The sequence below is a fragment of the Maniola jurtina genome, chromosome 3 (genome assembly GCF_905333055.1).
Source record: "Maniola jurtina chromosome 3, ilManJurt1.1, whole genome shotgun sequence".
Taxonomy (NCBI): Eukaryota; Metazoa; Arthropoda; class Insecta; order Lepidoptera; family Nymphalidae; genus Maniola; species Maniola jurtina.
In genome coordinates this window covers 6,158,479-6,175,538 of record NC_060031.1, presented here as the reverse complement: position 1 = coordinate 6,175,538, position 17,060 = coordinate 6,158,479, and the positions used below count along the sequence as shown (strand labels likewise).

General features: G+C 36.6%; 2 protein-coding genes and 1 long non-coding RNA gene across 8 annotated transcripts in view; all 3 read left to right on the top strand.

The window, feature by feature from the left end:
- The window catches only part of LOC123880913 (RNA-binding protein Musashi homolog Rbp6), a 656,888-nt gene that overhangs the window by 2,082 nt on the left and 637,746 nt on the right, over positions 1–17,060 (top strand). The gene's annotated exons all lie outside the window — the stretch shown is intronic.
- LOC123880912 overlaps positions 1–17,060 on the top strand; it is a 124,561-nt gene that overhangs the window by 20,125 nt on the left and 87,376 nt on the right. The window lies entirely within an intron of this gene.
- LOC123880919 lies at positions 3,309–15,573 on the top strand. The gene is made up of 3 exons (XR_006799371.1): positions 3,309–3,494; positions 3,856–3,859; positions 15,563–15,573. It is a non-coding gene; the product is annotated as an uncharacterized LOC123880919 (long non-coding RNA).

The following is a 17,060-nucleotide window of genomic DNA, read 5'->3' as shown; positions in this document are numbered from 1 at the left end:
TCAGACGACAAAAATGATTTGTTTCCCTCTGTTTTCCTGAGTCGAGATAGAAGTTTATTGAGCTGCATCGATACTTAACTGTACTTAAGTAGGTATAAACATCTATTTGAGAGCCACTCGAGTGGCAATCTCAGACATTGCTTTTAACACAACTTAGTTTGCTAAATCTTTAAACTTCTGGAACAAACCTTCTTTTGTAGAATAGAAAGAATTTCCGACTTAGCCTTAAAGTTGAAACCCTTGACACTGTCTTCTTTAGGTAGGTATACCTAAAATACAAATATCATCTTTTAATAAAATATTAATAACAAATCTTTAGCTAGCCTTAAAATCTAAGAGGTGCTGTAAAGCGTGAGACACTGTTAGTATAAGATGTTTGCTAGTAGGCAAGTCAGAGTAGATAAGATAACTTTTAAAATTAATATCACGACACCTGGTTATCGTCAGATAGATAAGAGTAAATATTTTTGACGTCTTAACCTAATCTCAGACAAAATTCCACGGTCGTCCATAAGTTGTTCATGTATTTCAAATATAAATACTACAAGTACAATCAATCAAGACAGATAAGATTGGCATGTATAATGTTGTTTACACTTCAACTATTTAGGTGCCATATATCGCGATATTTTTTTCTGAACACTACCTGCTATACCTATAACTCACTACGGAAATTAGCTTCCGACTCATATTTATTATGCCAATAAGTCTGGTTACACACGGTTCTAACATGGGACGTTTTTTTCAGGATGAAAGACGTAGTAGCGCAAACGTACTATCGAACTATTCACTGTTATTTGTACTAAAAAAAAAATCACATACCTAGTTTTAATCATGAGATTCCATCGAAAAACGCTTTTATTGCCATGTGAAACCAGACTAACGCTTTAAAAATATAGGTTCCTATGTTTATCTATTATTATACTTACACTCCGCTAACTAACTCTATATTACTCTACCTATCTAAAATCCATTCAAATAAGAATGTCTCGGGTACATACTTCAAACAACTGACACATACTTACCTACTTATTATAAATTTCTGTTTTGCTCCACTGTTACAAAAACAAACTGTTTAGTGTGTAATCAACAACAAAACATGTTTATCAACTACGTACCTATACCTACTTAACTACCTATGAAAAAAATGTATTCCTAATTATTTTAGGGAACGCGCAGTTTTGTTTACGTAACTCTATTCGAAATTATGGAAAAGGTAGGTTTACAAAGCGAATTTCTTGCGACAATTAGAATCTAACACGGGGACGGAGGGAAACCTTATATTTTCGTAATCTTGCGACATGGTCTTTAACGACGTTTTAACTGGAAAGATATTTTAGGATTATTTTTGTACGCTTTTAGGAGTTGCGATATCGGTGTTTGCGGTGGACGTTACAAAACAAGCTTTCTCTAGATTTTAATTCGTTTTACATTAGGCAAAGTGAGCAAATTTTTAGTAAAGTATGGTTTTCATCACGTCCATTTGAGCCCAAAAAGCAGGCAGAAATTACTGTTCGACAGGAAGGTAGAAGAAACATCCGAGAATGGACTGGGATAGCTAACGTATCACAACTTTGTCGTCAAGTCCATCTGAAACCAATGTTAGGTGGGGGTGTCTTAGGTTGAAATCTATAGTGGGCACTTTGACTTTGCTTAGACTTAAGTTTCAGTTAAAACGAGATAGATTTATACCAGCGATATAACGCTGTCTCGTTTTAACAGCGTCTTAAGTCTGAGCAAAGTCCAAGTGCGGTCTACAGATCTCAGCCTTAGTGCTTATGAAACAAACACGAAGTTCGGTAGACAGTTATAGACACCCCGTTTATTTTATGTCTGTTCACACAAGTCACTGAGTACTTGGATATACGTCACTCGCGGAACCCTAGTGAAGGGTTTATTGAGCCGGAGTCTCTCCTACAGTCTTTCTCTGAAGCCTGGCCGGCGGGCAAAGTACCATTTTCGTTTGGCGAAAGACAGGAAATTATACTTATGACGGGATGACGGCTAACCTCCAATAGTGGAGAGGTACAAGAAGAAGAAGGAGGTTGCTGCTGTTGTAAGATGTACCTACCTACTCAATGACGAAGAACTGAGTTCTTGCCGAGAACATTATGAGTATGTTTAACCCGGAACAAGAAGTACACAGTAGACTCCTGCGCCGGTGCACGTGCATACCTACTGATATAGGTACATCATGAACTTATACATCAATTGTATGACGTTAGTGTTGTATTGTCTTCAGTGTTGATCCAGACTTTCTTATTATGTGTACTTTCTTTGTTTTGGCCCATATCCACCCCAGTTATGGATACCTACTTCAATTGTTCACTTGATAGTATTCGGGTGTTGTGCTTGTGTTCATTTCACCACAGTACAAAGGTTTTAACATGAGTTCTTCTCTAAGTGAAGTTGTAGAGGTGGTGTTCCCAATATTACCTACCTCTAAGTCGTTTGATGATGTGGTGCTCATGCAATTTGTTTTGCAATCTTTGAAGTCTCTGCTGGGTTGTCGTTAAGAGCTCTCCATAATTTTTGTACACATGTCCATTAGTGACCATAAATTACTGCCAAAAATATTAAAAAGTACAGACAGATGGAGAACATACTCCTGCAGAAGTTGCCTTCAAACAACATAATTTGAGAGCAGTTTTAAGGGCGTTTATGTTTGGGGGTAGTAATTAAGACGCAAAATATTTCTTGCCCGTCTGGCTGGGATTAGCAGCGAGTGGAAGAAATTTTGGTGTCACGGAAGTCCTTCCGTTAAAATTTCGTCCGTCCGACTAAAATTATCGCTGGTCAAGGGTGTCTATACATATAGACTATAGAGTTAGTAAAATGTCACATGCCTGAAATCTTGAAGCACAAAATACTTACTCTACGCTAGTGTTGTTATGGATATCCATATCCGTAACCGAAACTATCGGATATCCGAAATAAAAAAATATCCGTAACTGTAACTGAATCCGTAATAAAAATTTTGGATAGTTTCGGATAGGGCGGAGTCTAAATAAATACTACACTCGTACGAATTAACTGTGCACTCCGCTGGAATGCGACACCTTCATCAGTTCACATTTTACAGTTCCTTAAAAAATTAATATCCGTAACCGAAACTATCGGATAATCCGAAATAATTTAATATCCATAACCGTAACCGAAACCGATATTATTTTTTACCAATATCCATATCCATATCCGGATCCGAAATTATATATCCATAACATCCCTACTCTACGCAAGCTCAAATTGTTATTGAGGTGGTAGGTAGTGTAAATAAAATAGATTTTCGGAAAATATCTCATCTTGTCACGCGAGCGAGAAGAACTCATGTTGGATACGTATGGCGTTGTCCTTGTCTGGGCTCTCAGCTCAGACCTCAGCTCTACCGCGGTTACACACACACACACACACACATAAATCGTGTGCGGACAGGCCGGTGTTCCGTTAGTAGTAATTGATAATTAAATTAGTTCGCTTGTGTGGAGTGTTGGGGTGTGCCTATAAGCTGTACCCGTTCCAAGTGGGATTGATTGCTCTACTTTAGTTTTAAATCTTCCCAGACAACGATTGCCAATAGAAAACGTACTATTTTCATATCTTCTTTTCGTTATCTGAAACCGTTTTCTGCTAAACGGGGCAAGGTTAGTTATAACTTTGTGTATAAAGGAGAAACTCATTATTTCTGTTGCGTTGCGAGCGTAAGCCGTTTCACACCGAGGTAGTTTGTAGACAAAAGGTAGAGCTCTATTATCTGGCTCACTTCGCGCCTGGCATATCATTGACACCGACTCGAAGATTTAACTGTCCGACTTTAACATTACAGAAATAAACATTGCTAAAATGCACGCCGGCGAGCGTGGTAAATGCGAGTCCTTAATGCGTGCGCTAACACATTATTTTTACAGCTATTATAATTATGAAAATGATTTAAAAAAATATGTACTTTTTAAAGGAACTCTACGTTGTGATCGGTAGGTAGGAACATTTACCATAAAAGATGGTTTTTTTTTTAATTTTTCTTATTTGCTGTGCTTAAAGTCCATAGTAACGCGTATTCGGTGAAAATTCCAATGGTCTACCTATTAGAGTTAGTATTAGACTGACAGACAGAAGAGGTTCGTACTTCGTAAAATGGTCCCGTTCGCACCCTTCGGTTACGGAACCTTAAAAATGGTAGATAGTCGCAGCACTTGAAATGCATTGAATGGAAAATGAATTTCTTTTGAGAATTAGTTGTAAAGTGAGCTTTAGGTCGTTGCGTGGTCGGCTGGACGCGACACAATACAGGTGGGAACGGGATCAGGCTGAACTCGTTACGGTTATTACTACGGCGATTGTTTGCGCGGACCGCGTTCGCGCATTGCCTCTCCAACGACTCCAACTGCTTTGTTACTCAATTTCCTTTGACTAGTTTATGAGACACTTAATCGTTTTATACTTGACGAGTATAATTAAGGAGCTGGCCAACAAGACGGTGTACACAGGTACACTTGTGATCAAAATACTTGTTTCTCTTCTGAATCCGAACGTTTTTGGCCCGCTCAATACATGAACTCATTTCCAAGCATAAGGCCTATTGTACTAAAATTGAGTCCAAAGTTCTGGATTTCGATCATAGAAGACAAACTTGAAATCATTACCAAACAAAACGGCCCAAAAACTGCTAAAATTGAGTCCAAAATTCGTGTTTTTGATCAAACCGTTATAGTTACATTAGGTAAAGCTTTAATTCAGTTTTTTCTCCTGTAAAATTTTATTTCGTGCAACACCGTTTTGTATGCCGTACTTGAGTTAACTCAAAAGTAAACTCACAAAAAAATGTCCATAATGGTCGAATATAATAGGTAGGAATGCGCTACAGGCTGAAATTAAGAAAAATAATTATAGTTAGTGAGTGCCACTTTAACAACGGCTTTTACCAGATGGATCCATCACTCCAAAAAAAATTTGTGTTCTATGAAGCGGTCAAAATTAGTCTGATACTGGCATAGAGGTATAATGATACTGGTTACAAGACTGGTTATTAATTTTTTTTTTTAATTTTTAGGCGAGACAGGGAAAAGTAGGTACTTAAATATACCTAAGGTAAAATCAAATGGCGGTTTTTGTTGTGAAAATAAAACAGTAAATGCTGAAACATGGAAGGAAAGTGACATCAACAAGATCCTCCTACTCTTTGCGCCTCGAAGTTGTTTGAAATAACCCGAAGAAGTTTCACGTCTTTTACGTGGTGTATACTTACTATGTATGTAGTAGAGAGTAGATGTTTCTAGTTTCTACATACTTACCTACAGACAATTTTAACTTTTCAGTCTATAATCGGGTCAACTGCTTTTAGTTTGTTAGATTAACGTAAAATAGCAACTCTACATACTTTTTAGGGTTTCGAACCCAAAAGTGACTATGCGCTAGCCTCCCTGTCCATCTGTCTATCCGTCCGTCCGTCTGTCTGTCAGCGGGCTGTATCCCATGAACCGCGATAGGGAGAGTTGAAATGTCACAGAAACTCTATTGCCGTTATAACAACGAATAACGAGAATTTCAAAATGGCTGAATGCAAATTAAAACAATTGAAACAGTAGGTAAGTATGTAGGTACATAGTACTTATAATATTTTGTATGATGGTACGGAACCCTTTGTGTTTGAGTCCGACCTAATTGTTTAGTTAAAAAACAGTCGGGTTTTTTTAACTAAACTATTAGGTATTAGGTACGCATTAAGTATTCCTTTAATTGGCGCCTAACTAAAATAACACAATATTGTAAGCTTAACTACGTTGCACGTTGTATTTCAAAGAATTCTTACGTGCCTACCTATCTATCTTATACAATCCTAAAGACATGTCAAACCACACAATGTGGCTACCACTTACAAACAACCATGATTTATCATGAACATTTTGTTAGGAATGACGAATTTTTCGTGTTTGATGTGGTGAGATTATTTTAAATATCCTTTGTAGAGAAATATAAGAATTAAAAGGCTAACCACGTCATGGTTAAACGCCGCGTAAACAAACGCGTACACAATACATACCTAACCTACCTACATAGTAATATATACCTATAGGCACAGAATAATATACATAGGAACCATGTAGGAACGAGTATTTATTCGTCCAAGGTAAACCTAAACACGTACTTAGATCCAAAAAGTCTTAGGTACCTACCTACTTGTTCACTCTGGTCTTACTGAGATGAGAGAATTTTGGTCCCCACCTTTTCAATGAACTAGGGTGAGTTGGCGAATGTGTTAAATAACTGTTGTGTTTAGTTCAAAGTTTCTAAGTTTATTTAAGTTGTGTTAGCTTGAAGTTAAAGGAGATGGACGAAATTGGGGCCCACTCATAGTGGGTCCTACTCCTAAGATAATAATAATGAAGAAAATATACTAGATACAAGTTAATATAGAAATAAATAAATATATTTTTTGATGTTGTCCTAATAAGTAAGAAGAATACAATTATATCATACATTTTTTGTTATATTTCATAAGAATAAGACAGCATTTTAGATGAAAGCCTTCAGTCGGTTTGATTTCTTCCGACATGTTGAAGAATTATAGTCATATTTCAACGAATTAACACAAAATAGTATTAAACTATACGTATACTTACGTATAAAATATACCTTCGTTTATTTTATTCTTTCTTCGACGATTACTCTATCTATATATGTACCAAAATCCGTTGCGTAGTTTAAAAGATCTTAAGCGTACAAAGGCGCAGACGGCGGGAAGCCACTCTGTTTTACACTATGTAGAGATCCCTATGTACTGCCAATTAGGTAGTTACGTGCTTACTTAAGCTAACAAATAATTCCTACAATTTCTCCAGACTTACGTAACTTTCAATCCATACATCTAAACTTCTAAACGCACATGTGTGTTCGTCACACACGCGGCTGCGTTGTTGTCATTACTCATAAGTCATATGTCGTGCACACGACTTCACGTTGCCGAGCCGCTGCTGTCGCATCCGTGAAATGTCACATGTCGTGCCCACTGTCACAGATACTCAACTTTAAAACTAGTGCCGTAGAGAATAATTCACATTCATAAACTTTTGTCATCCTCCCTTTTGGAATTCCAAAGAAAGAGAGCAGCAAATCTTCAAACGACATGCTAATTGACGTCGGCGTGAAGCGACAACTAAAAGTTGAAACTAGGATTTTTTTAGTTTTACTGCAACGTTTGTTCTCAAGTAATACTAGGTACCTACTAGATACTCTCGTTTCAATTCTAGAAACGCGGAAGAGTCATAAATATGCATAAACCTATTATTCTGTGTAGCTTTTTTTCCAACGTGACGTATACCTACTAATAGTTATTATTAATTATTATTGTTGTTGATTGATGATTCTCAGCGCTCATAAATAATGTACAATGTTAATTACATCTGACACATAATGCGAACTAATAGAAATAAATAGGAAATTATTCTGCAGTGCATATTGTATCTAAGTATATGCATACAGGCTGAAAATGTATGATGGGATAAAGAGATAGCCAAGTACTTACATTATTATTTTAATTAACTCGGCAATATTTCTCCTGGTACTTAGGTATAGGTACCTATGTGCCTGGTATATTTATGAAAATATTTTATAGCTTGTGCGCCTTGTGCGTTGATAAATAATTTTCTTTATTTGGGTTCTGTTACAGCTTAGGCAACCTTTGTCTCAAAAAGAGGAAAAAGGTGGGGAAAATGAATTGTTTCATCTTTCATTATTATGTACTAACTTCTTTCAACGTTAACAGTTGGTTAAACACTGTATAAAGTCTAAATAAAGTTAGGTATGATAGAACAGCATTTTTGTCTATCTTAAAAAGCGGTCTAAGTACAACTGAAAAAGATATGTGAGTATAAGTAGGTATATGAACACTCAAACGATTTTCAATTCAAGTGGGTAGATATTAGATATTTACCTACATTAACTGACAGACAAACAAATACTGCTTTGAAGTAAACAAATTGGATCGGCCAGCTTATAACTATCGGTCTACACGCACTGTGGGATAATACGTAATCGTACCTAGGTACATTATTATCTATTCTATTCAAGGGTACGCGCAAACGGGCCAGTTGCCATAACCACACGTCAGCGCCAAGCTGCGGATTTAACTTGTATTTTATAGCAAGAGTACACGTGTAGTTGGTGTCCATATAAAACGCCAACTCATGCCACTGCACTCTTCTCTTATTGCAACTATGAATATGTGGCTCGTCTTGGCGGGGGCACTGCCGTGCTCTCTGAAACGAAGTAGGAGAATATGAGATGTAGATAGGTACCTACAGATGAAAGTAAGGTAAAGGTGTAATGGGTCGCAAACATCATGTTGGCTAAGTCAACCTCACCTGCTTGTGGACAACAAACAAGGCTCTGACGGCACAGTACAGTACTCCTTGGGGTCGTTAAGATAAGACGTCAGTTGCTCTATACCTGTACAACTTTGCCAAATCAACTTTACTATGGGAAGACATAAAAGGAATAAATGGTATTATAACGCATAGGGCGTCGCCCATAACGACGCGCGGGTACAGCGCCCTAAACCTGCGATAGGTGGGTAAGGGCTACCGCGTAAGGTACGGGCGCGGCCAAAGATGCTAGTATTAAAGTTCTGATTTACCACCTACTTGACAGTCACCACATTGGCTTATTACCTGGACGCTATAGAGAATTACTGGCTGACGTGCCCTAAAGGTGGCATGTGCACTTAGCTTTGCAATGGACGCGTTAGATAGGCAACAAGTGTCGTAACATCGGGCAGGGTTACAAGCTAATGTACACCTTACCTATCGGGAATAATATCTGAAGATATTCAAAAGAGCATCCTTAACATTCACAGAGTTAATGATCAGCTTATGTTGATTAAATGGTTGCTAAACGACACTATAATTAACCTTATAAGCACATACAGCCGTCTATCTGGGAGCCCAGGAGGATATAATTAACGCTATACCAAACACCAAGAGCGTAGTATCGGGGAGGTTTTGCTTCAGGTCACCGCATCGGTGTAATTGTGACGAGTGGCCCGTTTGCGCCTAGTCTTAGCTACATTTATGTCTGCTGCATATTATGCAATTAGCAACGACCTGCAATAAAATCGCCGTATTATTTATTTATCGTCAAGTATCTACTTATTACTATACCTACTAACTTGAGTACATAAGCTTTGTCTAATTATTACCTACTGCCAACCTACTGCACTCCTTGAGAAAATCAGGCCAGTGTCGGTATAAAAGACAGATAAGTTATTACCACCTAGCCTGAATAGGTAGGTAGTTATTCTATCGCAATTGCACCTAACCCTAATTAGGCGCAACGCACACCTAAATAGTACTTACACTAAGTTGAGTTGTATACTGAAATATCTTGGAAAATCACCGTATCTCACCAAATGAACCACTATGAAAAGGGGTCGTGACCCTTAGCAATGGGCCTCCCCATTGCTAAGAGTCACGAGTAAATAGAGTCAGAGAGGAGAGATATAGAGGACAGAGAGGAAGGAGAGGCAAGTGTCAGTATAAAAATCTCTTTGCTAAAACTTAAATTATAAAATCCGTCGAGCACTACGAAGATCTGTGGTCGCGAATAACAACTTATTCATACTTAGGTCTAGCGCTTTCAAGCAGACATACTTAGGTAGGTATAATACTTAGTAATGATAATAGCGATAATGGTACAAGTAGGTACACTGTATGTGAATAGGTACTTTATGTGAATATCAAGCATTCACTGGTAATTTATTAGGTATCGTGATTTATATGCCGTACCCATGGACGTATAACCAATCTATTTGGTTAACGCGACTGTGTTTTGGGGACGGATTCTGTCGACCACACACTGTCATATTTGTCATTCTATTTTGATATTAGTTCTAGTTTAACGAACCAATTGATAACGTAGAGAAATTTGAAAGCTAAAATCTTTTGTCCGCGGATTCGACAGCGACAGTGTCGCGAACTGTGACAGCGTGAAAGTAGATGGATGGAATTAGGACTGACCTGACTTATCGTTAATTGTAGCTATTAAAATAATAGTCCTCCCAACCGAATTTTGACCACTGCGCGGGTGATACTTATGTGCGCAAGTGTGCGCGCAAACACAGTGTACCTACTCTTTATTCCCTCACTCTCATAGCCCGATGAAAGGACAATCTGGCATGACCGGAGAGAGCAATCGTAGGAGCGACGGCTTTACGAGCTCTCCGAGGCACAGAGGTGAAAGATCGCATACATCTTGATAGAAAAATGCTTGACTATTATATATTTAAAATAATACAGATAGCAGGATAGTAAATGAAACCCCATCTGGGTTAGGTTAAATAAGAATGGAGCCTTACTCATGGAACTTATTCATATACAGATATTATTTTATTATTAGATAACATGTTGATGCTATTTTACGTGGACTACTACAATTTTATTCTATAACATTAACATATTCATATATATATTATCTGTACTTTCGCGTAAGTACTTTGTAATAAATCTTTGACTTTGACTAAAATATTTATTATTTGAGAGCGTTGTGTTGTGCTGTGCAAATTGTTAAAAATATTAATCACTTCTACTAATTAGTTCTATTTCTTGTAGAGATAAGCAAATAAGTAAATAGTCGATCCATATAAAATTGGAATAGCCGCCAGCCGATCAATGTTTTGAACAACGTCTGTAACTATTGTGTAAAAATTGGAACTACGATAAGGATTTTTTTCCTCGTTTTTAACCACAATATTGTTATCTTCGATAGGTTTATTTATTTCCTCATTTGACTCATTATTGTGTTACTTAATACATTAACAAATTCTTGATTGCTTTTGTTTTGTTACAAATATACAAATCTCTAATCTTTTTTGTATAAGTAACATCTTTGGTTGCTACTTTCAACAGGTAAAGTTCTTCGGATTTATGGATATACCCACTTTTGGCAATAATTTTTTCTAATAAGTCATCATCAGAGTAGACCGTGCCTGAAATACAGTCAATCAAACTCTCACCGAGTTCACGACACGCGATATATGTTCGTAAAACATTTAAATGCCTGAATCACAGTAGATTATGAAACTGTGCAGGCTAACTATAATATTCTCGTCTTACTTTCTGCGTCACTTCATAGGCAATAACGTTCTTGCTCCTGAATCCAATCTGCACTCATTGATTTTGTAAATATCTATTGGGTCGCAGCTGGCTTAATAGAATCACAAAATATTCAGCAGACCAAGAATATTTTGATCGAAACGCAAGTCCCGTTTTGTTCAGTCATAGTTTATGGATGCTAAACATGCAGGCTTTATTGACTCCTACAGCGCCTCGCTAGCACAGTCACTAAATAATAAAGATGTAAGATTACGAGATTTATGAGCCAAAATTCTGACAAATAATAACGTTCATTTAACAACAAACAAACATACGTAAAAACTTTCTTTTTTTCATAAGGATTTAACAGATCCGCTTCGCATTGTTTTATTCTCATCTAAAAATATTATTCCGACTTTATCTTAACCAAATATTTTTGTTAACTGGTCCCTCTATATTTTATTTATGAATCGAGATCGTTTCTATAATTCAGTGGCCTTGATTCTGAAGCAGTCTAACTGATATCTCGTTGTTTTTGATTTATATTTCGAGATAAAGATATTTTATGTTTTTTGCGTCTATTTGTACTTTAAACGATATATTTTTATTTATAGTCACATCTTTATCAGTATTTACTTCTAATCCATCGGCTCGCACTATTGCCTAGTCACTCTCCTTTTGAAGGTGCCAATTACCTGAAATGTTACCTACTTGTCTGCTTGTGTCTTGTATAAACTAAACTTTCAATCGTTGCTTTCTGCAGTTCGTATATTGAGAAGATTGAAAACATTGATGAGTGCTCTCACTTCTTTTTTCTTTAGAAATTCATTTTTTCTGTCATCATCATCATCATCAGCCTGTGGACGTCCACTGTTGGGCATAGCCTTCCCTATAGAGCGCCACCACACCCGGTCCTCAGCCTTCCTCATCCAGCCACTTCCTGCCAGCCGCTTTATATCGTCAGTCCATCGTGCTGGAGGGCGTGCTGGAGGGATGGATTTTTTCTGTACTAAAACAAAAAAAAAATCGCGCTCGCTGCTCTTAGGTACGTTCCGTTTATCTTACTTTCAGAGAGAGACTTTCAAATGTACAATTTTACCAGTCAGGAAACAGCCAGGAACTCTGTAAAGCTGGACCTAAAAAAATCCAATAAAGGCTCTGATAACCCCTCTCCCTTCCCCGAAATTAATTTCTGGCTACGGCCTTGATTTCTGAAAATGTATTATCATATTAGTTAGTCGTAGTATCTACATGATAGGATATGAATCAGTGTAGATATTTTATAAGGATTAAGCTTTATTAATGATAATCGTAATAATCATCAGGCCGTTCATGTGTCTCGTAATATTAATTAAAAACTTTATTGAATTCGATGCAGGCGAAAGTAATTATCTCGGCAATACAGAAACTCGTTTTTATGAGTATCGTCTGTTATGATAGGATGCGTTCTGTTAATGCAAACTGTAGCTTGATAACAATCACAACGTACCTACGTAGATACCCACGGTAGATGCAATGCAATGTATCATTTGTTATCTTTTTGCTGTGCAGACATACATTTGTCAGATATTTTTGATTTATGAGACACTAGATGATGCCCGCGACGTCGTCCGTGTGGATGTAATAATCCAATAGTAATCTTTGATTTTTCGGGATAAAAAGCAGCCGGGCAGATAAACAAACTTTCGCATTTATAACAATATATCTAGTATGGAAAGTTTACCGATTTCTAAGTTTTTTCCAGTCGTAAGGTTTTTGTAAAAAGTACCAACCAAAATATGACAACATATCGTAGGAAAATTATCCTTAAATGAAATGAAATGAAATCCAATATGGTAAGTAGGTATTAATTAACTCTTTTTTTCGCCAATGCTGTAACTTGATCGTGAATAATAGCATTTCGGAAATGTGTGTCAGCTTGTAAGCGATTTTACCGATTTTAACACTATAACAAAGTTAAGTTGATTTGATAACGAAATTGAGAATTTTTTATCAGTTGTTTGTATAGTAAAAGCTAAAAGATTCTTATTTAAATCGAAGTTATATTATTATTTACTTTATTTCTGATTTGCATTTCACAATATTCGCGTAAAATATTCTGGGCGGGAAATTATACACATGACCATACTTAATATTTCTTAGAAAAGAAAACGGAAATTATAAACGGAAATTGTTCAAATACGTGGAAAACGCTTGTCCGAATAAGATCATTAAAACGCATATGTTGCACTTTGTTTTAATATGTAAATATAATGCTGACCGTCCCGTATAATGTTAGCAGTTTATTACTTCGGCCTTCGTTCATTTCATCGGAATATGCATCACAATATGCAGTAATGCAGCGTTAATCCTTGCCAATTGACGATGTTGAGAGATTTACTACTCTGAGCTTGAGGACTAATCTATTTATTGCAAATATTTAGAAGTTCACAAATTGCTGAACAGAATTTAAGATTTATTTTGACCCGTGAAGGAGTACGTATTACGTAACCTTGATTTCGATTAGGTACATATTTATGTTTTACTAGCTGATGCCCGCAACTTCGTCCGCGTGGATTTTGAAATCCCGTAGGAACTCTTTGATTTTCCGGGATAAAAAATAGCCTATGCCACTCTCCAGGTCTTTAACTGTATCCATGCAAAGAATCTTGTCGATCCGTTGCTTCATTGCGACGCGATTAGTGATCAAAGGAAATACCAACAAATCAACAAACAAACACACTTTCGCATTCATAGTATGGATAGTGATTATACGGTCGAAGCGCACTGTTTACAAGTATTTTGTTTTAGTAGTTGCAGATTCTAGTACAGACATTTGGTACCCAAAAATGGGGGAAATTTGGTAAGTTTTCCGGGGGTTTTAATTTAGATTGATACAGATTTTGACGTGCTCCTTCTGAATTTCGGTTTATAGAAATCTTTATTCTCAAAAAAAACCGGCCAAGTGTGAGTCAGACTCGCGCACTGAGGGTTCCGTGCTTGGGTATTTTTTCCAACATTTTGCACGATAAATCAAAAATACATAAAAATAAATAAAAATCTGTTTTAGAATGTACAGGTAAAGCCCTTTCTTACGGTACCCCACTTGGTATAAGTAGTTATCTTACTTTGAAAATTGAAACACATTTTAATTTTTTTTTAATGATGTAACCACAAATTCGCGGTTTTCAGATTTATTCCTGTACTCGTGCTATATAATACCTACCTACCTGCCAAATTTCATGATTCTAGGTCAACGGGAAGTACCCTATAAGTTTTTTGACAGACACGACGGACGGACGGACGGACAGACAGACAGACAGTTCCGTTTTTCCTTTTGAGGTACGGATCCCTAAAAAAAGAGCTCACTCACGTAAAGATTACACATAAATTTTCCCTTTACCATCTTGTATCTTTGCCCCTTGTGCCATCATATTGGAATAAAATCCGGCCAAGTGTGAGAGACTCGCGCACCGAGGGTTCTATTATAAAATCACCAAGTTTCAAAACTCCCTGAAAATTTTCCAGGTAAAATTGCCAAACGACTGGAGTAGGTACCTACCAGTGTAGCTGTAAATAGGTATGTCATTCAGTTTGGATGAGACAACATCGTGATTTGATTACAAAGGTTTTACATAACTCCGCTGTCACGTTTTTTTAAGGGTCGCTGGTTTCGTTATCTCATTTTTTGTACGTAAGTATTCACAATGCCCGCAGCTTCGCCCGCGTGGATTGGTCAGATCCCCTGCAGCATCAGGATTGAGGAGTTGGACTCCAAATTTTTTATGAAACAATGTCGCAAAGTTCCTCTATCGATCAAAAAAGATAACGTAAATCGGTTCAGAAATCTCGGAGATTCCGGTGTACATAGGTAGAAAAACACAACTCCCTTTTTGAAGGTCGGTTAAAAAAGTAGCCTATGTTACTCCCTGGTCAATTCTCTACTTGTCTGTGAAAATCCCGTCAAAATCGGTTCAGCCGTTCCCAAGATTAGCCTTTTCAAACAGACAGACAGACAGACAGACAGACAGACAAAAATTTTAAAAACGTGTGATTCAGTTATAGTATCGTTCAAATAACCATATAACCTTAATATGCGGTAGTTATTTCGAAATTACAGACAGACACTCCAATTTTATTTATTAGTAAGTATAGATTGAATAGGAATTCACTTATTTTTAGTAGGTACCTGAGATTTACACGAGCTTGAAGTTTAGATACACGCCCAGTGTTAACTTTCGGAAGTTCGAAGTTCGATTTGAAGCTTTCAGGATTTTATCCTACTTTAGCTGACCACATACCACAAAATGCATTATAGTAGGTATTAACAGTGCTGCTAGGGCCAAACGTACCTACATAATACATTTTCAGTACTGAGAAATGCGTGTCTTTTGTTTCAAGCCAAATGTGTTAAACCTAAAGTAAACTGAACTTTAACTCCACTTCGTAAATAATTTACGTTTATTTATTGTGCTTCACACTTTGAACACGACGTAGTTGAGATAAAGTGCTCGTACTATCCCTTCCAAGGCCTCTCGTTTTTAGGGTTCCGTGCCTCAAAAGGAAAAAAGAAACCCTTTTAAGATCATTTCGTTGTATGTCTGTCCGTCCGTCCGTCCGTCTATCGTGTCTGTAAAGAAAACCTATACGGTACTTCCCGTTGAGCTGGAGATTTGAAAAACCGTGAATTTGTGGTTAGGTACATCAAAAAAATATATATTAAAATGTGCTCATAAATAAATTAGTATTTTCAATTTTCAAAGTAAGATAACTATACCAAGTAGGTACCAATATGAAAGGGCTTTACCTGTTATATTCTAAAACATATTTTTATTTATTTTTATACATAATATATAGTTCTTGATTTATCGTGCAAAATATCGAAAAAAAATACCCGAGTACGAAACCCTCGGTGCGCGAGTCTGACTCGCACTTGGCCGGTTTTTTCAATAGGTACCAATTTAGGTAGTTGTTATTGCGTATCAACTGCGACGCGTGAGTTTGTTTACTTCTTTAAAATTAATATTTTACATCGTTACACAAAAATAAGTGCGCGTAAAAGATCGAAAGTGTAGATTTTACTATACAGAGGCTGACGAAAATAACACATTCATATTATGTGAATGGCTTATTTTTCTTAAAATTATATTATCTGTTCACTTTGCTCAATATGAAAGGAATTTCTGACGAAATTCGGCAGGTGTAGCCAAATTTCGTCTTACCGGATGTGAAACCGATCCATCTCTATCTACTAAGTATGAATTTATTGTTAGTTTATTTTATTCAGTTAAAAAGTTTACTAGGGATTTTTAAATAAAACCTAGCAAGTATGCATTGCTTATAGGTTCTGGTAATTTTATCATGATAGTTATTTTATTATTATTGAAATTATTTAATTATTTGCAAAAATTCAGCCCTTTAATTTATACCTAATGGAAAGTGAAATTAATTTTCACTAGATGATGCCCGCGACTTCGTCCACGTGGATTTAAATTATTAAAAATCTCTTAGAAATTTCCCGGGATAAAAAATAGCCTATGTTGGTAATTCAGGGTTTAAGCTATTATATTATATATTATATTATATTCATTCCTTGACTAAATCGGTTCAGTCATTGTGGTGTAACAAACATCCAAATTTTCACATAATATATCGTATAATTTTGGTAAGATTGAACTTTCACAGACCACCCAGTTTCGTTAGACAAACAAAGCCGCGAACACCCTCTAGTCCTGTAGGTATACCTACATGTCAATAGTCAATAAATAGCAGTAATGGATGCCATGCCACATTTATCACAATTAATGTCTCTCCTTCAGATTCACTTCTGGCTAATGGCGAATTACTTATAAGAAATAAACAAACTTGATGTATTGTTCTACTCGAGTAGTTATCTGTTAGGAACATAGGTACGTTACGGCTCAAATTGTTAATCAGGTAAAAGTAGTTTTGCTTGGATACAATAAGCAAGTATTACTTAGGTAGGTACAAGTAAGTTCT